The 9986-nt window shown below is 46.4% G+C and overlaps 1 long non-coding RNA gene across 1 annotated transcript; it reads right to left on the bottom strand.

Annotated features, from left to right (window-relative positions):
• Nucleotides 1–7323: 7323 nt before the first annotated feature.
• LOC121586719 lies at nucleotides 7324–9420 on the bottom strand. Its single transcript, XR_006003959.2, has 4 exons — nucleotides 9221–9420; nucleotides 8866–9035; nucleotides 7852–8732; nucleotides 7324–7611 (listed from the first exon to the last, which is right to left on the bottom strand). It is a non-coding gene; the product is annotated as an uncharacterized LOC121586719 (long non-coding RNA).
• Nucleotides 9421–9986: the final 566 nt, after the last annotated feature.

Below are 9986 nucleotides of genomic sequence, written 5' to 3' on the forward strand. Positions count from 1 at the left end.
GGAGGTTTACATACACCTTAGCCAAATACATTTAAACTCAGTTTTTCACAATTCCCTGTTTTAGGTCAGTTAGGATCACCACTTTATTTTAAGAATGTGAAATGTCAGAATAATCAAATCAAATCAAATCAAATCAAATTTTATTGGTCACATGCGCCGAATACAACAGGTGCAGACATTACAGTGAAATGCTTACTTACAGCCCTTAACCAACAGTGCATTTATTTTAAACAAAAAAAGTAAGAATAAAACAACAACAAAAAAGAGTGTTGAGAAAAAAAAGAGCAGAAGTAAAATAAAGTGACAGTAGGGAGGCTATATATACAGGGGGGTACCGTTGCAGAGTCAATGTCGGGGGCTACCGACTAGTTGAGGTAGTTGAGGTAATATGTACATGTGGGTAGAGTTAAAGTGACTATGCATAAATACTTAACAGAGTAGCAGCAGCGTAAAAGGATGGGGTGGGGGGGCAGTGCAAATAGTCAGGTAGCCATGATTAGCTGTTCAGGAGTCTTATGGCTTGGGGGTAGAAGCTGTTGAGAAGTCTTTTGGACCTAGACTTGGCACTCCGGTACCGCTTGCCGTGCGGTAGCAGAGAGAACAGTCTATGACTAGGGTGGCTGGAGTCTTTGACAATTTTGAGGGCCTTCCTCTGACACCGCCTGGTATAGAGGTCCTGGATGGCAGGAAGCTTTGCCCCAGTGATGTACTGGGCGTCGCACTACCCTCTGGTGCCTTGCGGTCGGAGGCCAAGCAGTTGCCATACCAGGCGGTGATGCAACCAGTCAGGATGCTCTCGATGGTGCAGCTGTAGAATTTTGAGGATCTGAGGACCCATGCCAAATCTTTTTAGTCTCCTGAGGGGGAATAGGCTTTGTCGTGCCCTCTTCACGACTGTCTTGGTGTGTTTGGACCATGATAGTTCGTTGGTGATGTGGACACCAAGGAACTTGAAGCTCTCAACCTGTTCCACTACAGCCCCGTCGATGAGAATGGGGCGTGCTCAGTCCTATTTTTTTCCTGTAGTCCAAAATCATCTCCTTTGTCTTGGTCACGTTGAGGGAGAGGTTGTTGTCCTGGCACCACACGGCCATATCTCTGACCTCCTCCCTATAGGCTGTCTCATCGTTGTCGGTGATCAGGCCTACCACTGTTGTGTCGTCGGCAAACTTAATGATGGTGTTGGAGTCGTGCCTGGCCATGCAGTCATGGGTGAACAGAGAGTACAGGAGGGGGACTGAGCACGCACCCCTGAGGGGCCCCGTGTTGAGGATCAGTGTGGCAGATGTGTTGTTACCTACCCTTACCACCTGGGGGCGGCCCGTCAGGAAGTCCAGGATCCAGTTGCAGAGGGAGGTGTTTAGTCCCCAGGATCCTTAGCTTAGTGATGAGCTTAGAGGGCACTATGGTGTTGAATGCTGAGCTGTAGTCAATGAATAGCATTCTCACATAGGTGTTCCTCTTGTCCAGGTGGGAAAGGGCAGTGTGGAGTGCGATAGAGATTGCATCATCTGTGGATCTGTTGGGGCGGTATGCAAATTGGAGTGGGTCTAGGGTTTCTGGGATAATGCTGTTGATGTGAGCCATGACCAGCCTTTCAAAGCACTTCATGGCTACAGACGTCAGTGCTACGGGTCGGTAGTCATTTAGGCAGGTTATCTTAGAGTCCTTGGGCACGGGACTATGGTGGTCTGCTTGAAACATGTTGGTATTACAGACTCAGTCAGGGACATGTTGAAAATGTCAGTGAAGACACTTGCCAGTTGGTCAGCACATGCTCGGAGTACACGTCCTGGTAATCCGTCTGGCCCTGCGGCCTTGTGAATGTTGACCTGCTTAAAAGTCTTACTCACATCGGCTACGGAGAGTGTGATCACATAGTCATCCGGAACAGCTGGTGCTCTCATGCATGCTTCAATGTTGCTTGCCTCGAAGCGAGCATAGAAGTGGTTTAGCTCGTCTGGTAGGCTTGTGTCACTGGGCAGCTCGCGGCTGTGCTTCCCTTTGTAGTCTGTAATAGTTTTCAAGCCCTGCCACATCCGACGAGCGTCAGAGCCAGTGTAGTATGATTCAATCTTAGACCTGTATTGACTCTTTGCCTGTTTGATGGTTCATCGGAGGTCATAGCGGGATTTCTTATAAGTGTCCGGGTTAGAGTCCCGTTCCTTGAAAGCGGCAGCTCTACCCTTTAGCTCAGTGCGGATGTTTCCTGTAATCCATGGCTTCTGGTTGGGGTATGTACGTACGGTCACTGTGGGGACGACATCATCGATGCACTTATTGATGAAGCCAGTGACTGATGGTGTACTCCTCAATGCTGTCTGAAGAATCCCGGAACATGTTCCAGTCTGTGCTAGCAAAACAGTCCTGTAGCTTAGCATCTGCGTCATCTGACCACTTTTTTATTAACCGAGTCACTGGTGCTTCCTGCTTTAGTTTTTGCTTATAAGCAGGAATCAGGAGGATAGAGTTATGGTCAGATTTTGCCAAATGGAGGGCGAGGGAGAGCTTTGTATGCGTCTCTGTGTGTGGAGTAAAGGTGGTCTAGAGTTTTTTTCCTCTGGTTGCACATTTAACATGCTGGTAGAAATTAGGTAGAACGGATTTAAGTTTCCCTGCATTAAAGTCCCCGGCCACTAGGAGCGCTGCATCTGGATGAGCGTTTTCCTGTTGATTAATGGCCTTGTACAACTCATTCAGTGCAATCTTAATGCCAGCATTGGTTTGTGGTGGTAAATAGACAGCTATGAAAAATATAGATGAAAACTCTCTTGGTAAATAGTGTGGTCTACAGCTTATCATAAGATATTCTACCTCAGGCGAGCAAAACCTTGAGACTTCCTTAGTATTTGATTTTGTGCACCAGCTGTTGTTTACAAATATACACAGACCGCCACCCCTTGTCTTACCGGAGTCGGCCGTTCTGTCCTGCCGATGTAGCGTATAGCCCGCTAGCTGAATGTTATCATTGTTGTCGTTCAGCCACGACTCCGTGAAACATAAGATATTACAGTTTTTAATGTAGAGAGAATGATTTATTTCAGCTTTTATTTAATTAATCACATTCCCAGTGGGTCAGAAGTTTGCATACACTCAATTAGTATTTGGTAGCATTGCCTTTAAATTGTTTAACTTGGGTCAAACGTTTTGAACAGCCTTCACAAGCTTCCCACAATAAGTTGGGTGAATTTTGTCCCATTCCTCCTGACAGAGCTGGTGTAACTGAGTCAGGTTTGTAGGCCTCCTTGTTCGCACACGCTTTTTCAGTTCTGCCCACACATTTTCTATAGAATTGAGGTCAGGGCTTTGTGATGGCCACTCCAATACCTTGACTTTGTTGTCCTTAAGCCATTTCGACACAACTTTGGAAGTATGCTTGGGGTCATTGTCCATTTGGAAGACCCATTTGCGACCAAGCTTTAACTTCCTGACTGATGTCTTGAGATGTTGTTTCAATATATCCACATCATTTTCCTTCCTCATGATGCCATCTATTTTGTGAAGTGCACCAGTCCCTCCTGCAGCAAAGCACCCCCACAGCATGATGCTGCCACCCCCGTGCGTCACGGTTGGGATGGTTTTCTTCGGCTTGCAAGCAATCCCCTTTTTCCTCCAAACATAATGATGGTCATTATGGCCAAACAGTTCTATTTTTGTTTCATCAGACCAGAGAACATTTCTCCCAAAAGTACGATCTTTGTTCCCATGTGCAGTTGCAAACCGTAGTCTGGCTTTTTTATGGTGGTTTTGGAGCAGTGGCTTCTTCCTTGCTGAGCGGCCTTTCAGGTTATGTCGATATAGGACTCGTTTTACTGTGGATATAGATACTTTTGTACCTGTTTCCTCCAGCATCTTCACAGGGTCCTTTGCTGTTGTTCTGGGATTGATTTGCACTTTTCGCACCACAGTATGTTCATCTCTAGGAGACAGAATGCGTCTCCTTCCTGAGCGGTATGACGGCTGCGTGGTCCCATGATGTTTATACTTGCGTACTATTGTTTGTACAGATGAACGTGGTACCTTCAGGCATTTGGAAATTGCTCCCAAGGATGAACCAGACTTGTGGAGGTCTGCCATTTTTTTTCTGAGGTCTTGGCTGATTTCTTTAGATTTTCCCATGATGTCAAGCAAACAGGCACTGAGTTTGAAGGTAGGCCTTGAAATACATCCACAGGTACACCTCCAATTGACTCAAATGATGTCAATTAGCCTATCAGAAGCTTCTAAAGCCATGAATTTTCCAAGCTGTTTAAAGGCACAGTCAACTTAGTGTATGTAAACTTCTGACCCACTGGAATTGTGATACAGTGAATTATAAGTTAAATAATTTGTCTGTAAACAATTGTTGGAAAAATTACTTGTGTCATGCACAAAGTAGATGTCCTAACTGACTTGCCAAAACTATAGTTTGTTAACAAGACATTTGTGGAGTGGTTGAAAAACGAGTTTTAATGACTCCAACCTAAGTGTATGTAGACTTCCGACTTCAATTGTATATGTAGCCTAAATGGAAAAAGCATAGTGTCACGATCGTCTTGACGAGAAGTAGACCAATACGCAGCGTGTTGCACGAACATGGTGATCTTTATTATCTTTAGAGATAACCTATACAATACACAAAACAATAAACGACTCGTGAAGTCCACGGTGACAAAGACCGACAAGGAACAAAAACCCACAAACACAAAGTGAAACACAGACAGTTAAATATGGCTCCCAATCAGAGACAACCAGCCAAACAGCTGACACTCGTTGCCTCTGATTGGGAGTCACTCAGGCAAACATAGAAACAGACTAACTAGAACCCCCAACATAGACATATACCACATAGAACAAACACACTCTGGCTCAACAAATAGAGTCCATTAGCCAGGGTGTGACAGTACCCCCCCCTAAAGGCGCGGAACAGGGGAGGGCTGGGTGGGCACACCTCCTCGGCGGCGGTTCTGGCTCCGGGCTTGCCCACCACCCTCCAATAAACCCCCCATAGCGCCCCTGGTCCGGTCTGGTCCCGCTGGCTGGAGCTGACCTGGACGTAGCAGGAGCGGCTAGCTTCAGCTCCGTTGTGGAGCCGTTGACCCGTACCTGGTTAGGCACCGGTGACCCAGGCACGGGTTGTGCCGGACAGACGACTCGCACCCCTGGCTTGGTGCGTGGAGCAGCAACGGGCCGGACCGGGCTGACGATGCGCACCCCTGGCTTGGTGCGTGGAGCCGGAACGGGCCTCACCGGACTGACGACTCGCACCCCAGGCTTGGTGCGAGTGGCAGGAACGGGCTGGACCAGGCTGACGACTCGCACCCCTGGCTTGGTGCGAGTAGCAGGAACGGGCCTCACCGGACTGACGACTCGCACCCCTGGCTTGGTGCGAGTGGCAGGAACGGGGCTGGACCAGACTGGCGACTCGCACCCCTGGCTTGGTGCGAGTAGCAGGAACGGGCTGGACCAGGCTGACGACTCGCACCCCTGGCTTGGTGCGAGTGGCAGGAACGGGCTGGACCAGGCTGACGACTCGCACCCCTGGCTTGGTGCGAGTGGCAGGAACAGGCCGGGCTGGCGACGCGCACCGTAGGCTTGGTGCGTGGAGCAGGGACAGGCCGGACAGGGCTGGCGACGCACACCGTAGGCTTGGTGCGTGGAGCAGGAACAGGCCGGGCTGGGCTGGCGACGCACACCGTAGGCTTGGTGCGTGGAGCAGGGACAGGCCGGGCTGGGCTGGCGACGCACACCGTAGGCTTGGTGCGAGGAGGAGGAACGGGTTGGACCAGGCTGACGACTCGCAGCGTAGGCTTGGTGCGAGGGGCAGGAACATGCCGGGCTGGGCTGGTGGCGTGCACCTTACACTTAGTGCGGGAAGCAGGAACGGGCCGGACCGGACTGGTGACGCACACCACTTGCTTGGTGTGAGGAGCGGGACTGGGTTTCGTCATAACCCCCGCTCCCTCAGCTGCCTACCGAGTTCCTCTCGCCGTGCCTCCTTTCTCACCCTTTCCCTTATCGCCTCCAAATGCTCCATCCTCTGCAACACTACCTCCTGCTCCCTCGTCGCCCCTGCCGTGTGCCCCCCCCTAAAAATGTTTTGGGGTTGCCTCTCGCCTGTCCGACGTTGACCCTGCTGACGCCGCTGCTCCTCTCTCCGTCGCCTCTCCACCGTCTCAATCCATGGCCGGCGATCCATCCCGGCCAGGATCTCCTCCCAGGTCCAGGACCCTTTCCCGTCTAATATCTCCTCCCATGACCAGGCTGCCTGCTCCTGGACACGCTGCTTGGTCCTGGTATGGTGGGTTTTTCTGTCACGATCGTCAGGGAGAGAAGTAGACCAATACGCAGCATGTTGCACGAACATGGTGATCTTTATTATCTTTAGAGATAACCTATACAATACACAAAACAATAAACGACTCGTGAAGTCCACGGTGACAAAGACCGACAAGGAACAAAAACCCACAAACACAAAGTGAAACACAGACAGTTAAATATGGCTCCCAATCAGAGACAACCAGCCAAACAGCTGACACTCGTTGCCTCTGATTGGGAGTCACTCAGGCAAACATAGAAACAGACTAACTAGAACCCCCAACATAGACATATACCACATAGAACAAACACACTCTGGCTCAACAAATAGAGTCCATTAGCCAGGGTGTGACACATAGGCCCTGGGCCTTTTTATTAGGCTAATCCTGCATTGGATTGAAGTGTTGTAGTTATTGTATTGGATGGCATTTCTCAGGAAGAAATCTGAGGAACAAAATGTCACAATATTTTATTATGAATGTCTTGTTGTACTGTGGCCCAGCTCTATTCTGGTACCAATTTTCTGTTCTATTAATGTGCCTCATGGCCCCATGCCTTGCCTACCCAGGAAGTAAGTGCTTATGGGAATTGTAATTAAATATGGTGTTAATAATGCTATTATTTTACATTTACATAAAAAAAAAAAAAAATACTGTATTAACATATAAAAAGTATTACAAATGGGAAATATCTAAACTATTGAGCTGCCAGAGCAAGAGATAAAGTGAAAATGTGGCAACTTCCTCAACAGAGAAAAGCATTAGCCAGAATAGGAAAGAAACAACCATTTTTATTTAACTAGGCAAGTTAGTTAAGAACAAATTCTTATTTACAATGATGGCTTACTCCGGCCAAACCCAGACGACGCTGGGCCAATTGTGTGCCGCCCCGGGACTCCCAATCACGGCCGGATTGTAATACAGCCTGGAATCAAACCAGGGTCTGTAGTGACGCCTCTAGCACTGAGATGCTGTGCCTTAGACTACTGCACCACTTGGGAGCTTCAGATGGGCAAGGTCAGTAATGTGTTTTTAAAGCCTGCTTTTAATGGCAAAAAACAAAGCACTTCAAATATATTAATTGTCTTTGTTTTAAAACTAAGAGTGTGAAGAAGAGCATGCTCAATTCTATCCATCTATGAGGCCTGAGAGCCAATTGGAGATATTAATTCCAGGCTCTCTTGCTGGCAGGGCAGTCCTCTGCGTCCCACCCCAGGTAGTGGCACCTCTTCCTATTGTTAGACTGAGACTCAATTCTCAGTCCTCTTGTAGGAATGCAGAGATCTCAACTGGAGAGCCCGTCTGAAGTCCTGGGCTGAAGATCAAGAGGGACAAAGTGTTAGATGATGAAAATGAAGAAACCAGTATACAAATGTAAGGATCTGTAAACAAAGTACTATATGTTAATGTACAGTACGTAGCCTATTGTATGAATGTATGATTTTATTTTACTACTGCAGAGTCTTATAAGCACATGTGGGCTGAGCATCCTGAAAATGCAAGACACTATAATAATACATGAAATCATACTATACTACACCCTAAGAGCCCTTACATGTATCTGAGATCCACATATTCCATAGTTCCTCCTTAATAATAGTAAAGCATACATTTGAGGTGGGTGTCTCAGAGTGCTTGCTGTGGGTGGAGCCAGAGCATCGGGAAATATCCTGGGAGTCTAGGACGGATATGGTGGTTGTTCTAATGTACATAACATCTTCATCATGAGTCACAGAGCGGCGGGGAATATCCTGGGACTCCAGGAAGGACCTGGTGGTTGTTCCCATGTACACCACATCATCTGCAGGAGCTAAAAAGCAACAGGGACTGTCCTAGGGAGTCCAAGCCCTCTGGTTAAGAGACTCCCAGGGGCTGTTGGGCTGCTCAGGGCTCCCTGCTCCGCTGGAGTCAGGAGTCCAGACACAGGGTGGCTCTGTGGATCAACAGGGACAACGTGACAGATGGTAAAGAGGTTGAAACAACACTCAAACAAACCAATCCAATGCAAAATCAAGCAAATTAGACAAATTAGACAAACTACCACACGAGACAGAGGAAGAACTCATAACTGACAGGTAGCCAGGGTTGTCATAGTGATCATAGCCAGACTGGAACGATTGGTTCCAGGCATTCAAATGAGGCAAGCCCCAATCTATAGATCAAGAGGGAACATTTTTTGCTCGTAAAGAGAGTGGATTGAGCAATTTACCAGAAAAATTAATTGACCAATAATCAAAGTTTAGCAGACTAAGCAGCATGGTAGAGTAAGATCTTATCCGAGAGGTGGTTTGAGATACTACGGAGCTCTTCGTTCTACTAGGGGAGTAGGCATCAGTGGTCTCAGACCAACAGGACTGGGTCAACCCAGAGCGGTGAGGACGTTCCTGGGGAGTCAAAGCCCTCTGGTCTGGTCGGGTCTCCCGAAACATGGTGGGTCTGTGGATCAACAGGGACAAAGTGTCAGATGTTAAGGAGAGTGGAACAACACACTCAAACAAACTAATCCAATACCAAATTAAGCAAATTAGATCAACTACAGTACCACACTAGACAGAGATGGAACTCATACCTGATAGGTAGTCAAGGTCTTCTGACTGAGAGGACTGGTCTCTACTGAGACAGGAAGGAGGTTGGCCCATAACTCTCCCAATCAGATGACTACATAATTGTCATCCTCATCAACAATTGATTATGCAACAAACTGAACCAAATCTTCAGGGGTACTCTGATTACTTGAGCCTGAAAATTAAAAGGATGATTGACCTGTAAAATGTCATTCTATAAACAAACACAATGTTATAAATCAAAATAAAATGGAGTAACCTACCAGAAAAAATAATTTACCAATATTCAAAGATTAGCAAAGATCTCTATCTATGGTATAGTTATTTAGATTTGTTTTGTAGATTTTTCTTAGCTCTTACCTAAGAAGTGGTTCACAAAGTTGGTTGAATGGATCACATCATTGTCATCCTCATGAACACCAGAGTTGGAGGGAATGGAGTAATCTATGAACTTCACAAGATCTCCAGGGGTCATATTGGGACCCAAGCCTGGTGTTGAAAAGGATGGGTGATCATTTGCATTCATAGTTGCATCCATAGTCACACGTCTGCACTGTATGAGCAAGATGTCTGTTCTGAATTAATTGTGTTAAATTGTGTCTTTTGGTGATAATGTTTGATTATGACATCATTGATATCATCATGACATCATTGATGCTGGTAAGATGATGCAACCTTTACAATTGTAATGATATTTCAACAATATTGCTTTAGCCATAGACAATATACCAATAGTGTTCTATATCTATGGTTTTAGCCACAGCTACAAAAATGTGATAATTTTTATGTGGTTTTAACAGCCATCTCCATGGTAATCAAATTCTAATGCATGGTGCATAGAAGCACGGAATCCATAAGAATGTTTTGTCATAATTTAAATGTTTTAATCAGAACTTTGAATCTATGTATGAATTCTGAATGGCCAATACGTTATAAGGTACAATTACTAAATAAGAGCAAGTCTACAAGATAATCAGTGGTGTTTCTTTTGATGCAGTATTGGGTATATAAGTCAAGTTGATTCAAATACAGTTACATCAATCTCATAACAGGGGAGCTTTGCAGACAATTTCAAAGAAAATATTGATATTTTGTTTTGGTCAAACATTTATTGAATTTATATTTA

Source organism: Coregonus clupeaformis, unplaced genomic scaffold (assembly GCF_020615455.1).
Source record: "Coregonus clupeaformis isolate EN_2021a unplaced genomic scaffold, ASM2061545v1 scaf0256, whole genome shotgun sequence".
NCBI classification, from domain to species: Eukaryota; Metazoa; Chordata; class Actinopteri; order Salmoniformes; family Salmonidae; genus Coregonus; species Coregonus clupeaformis.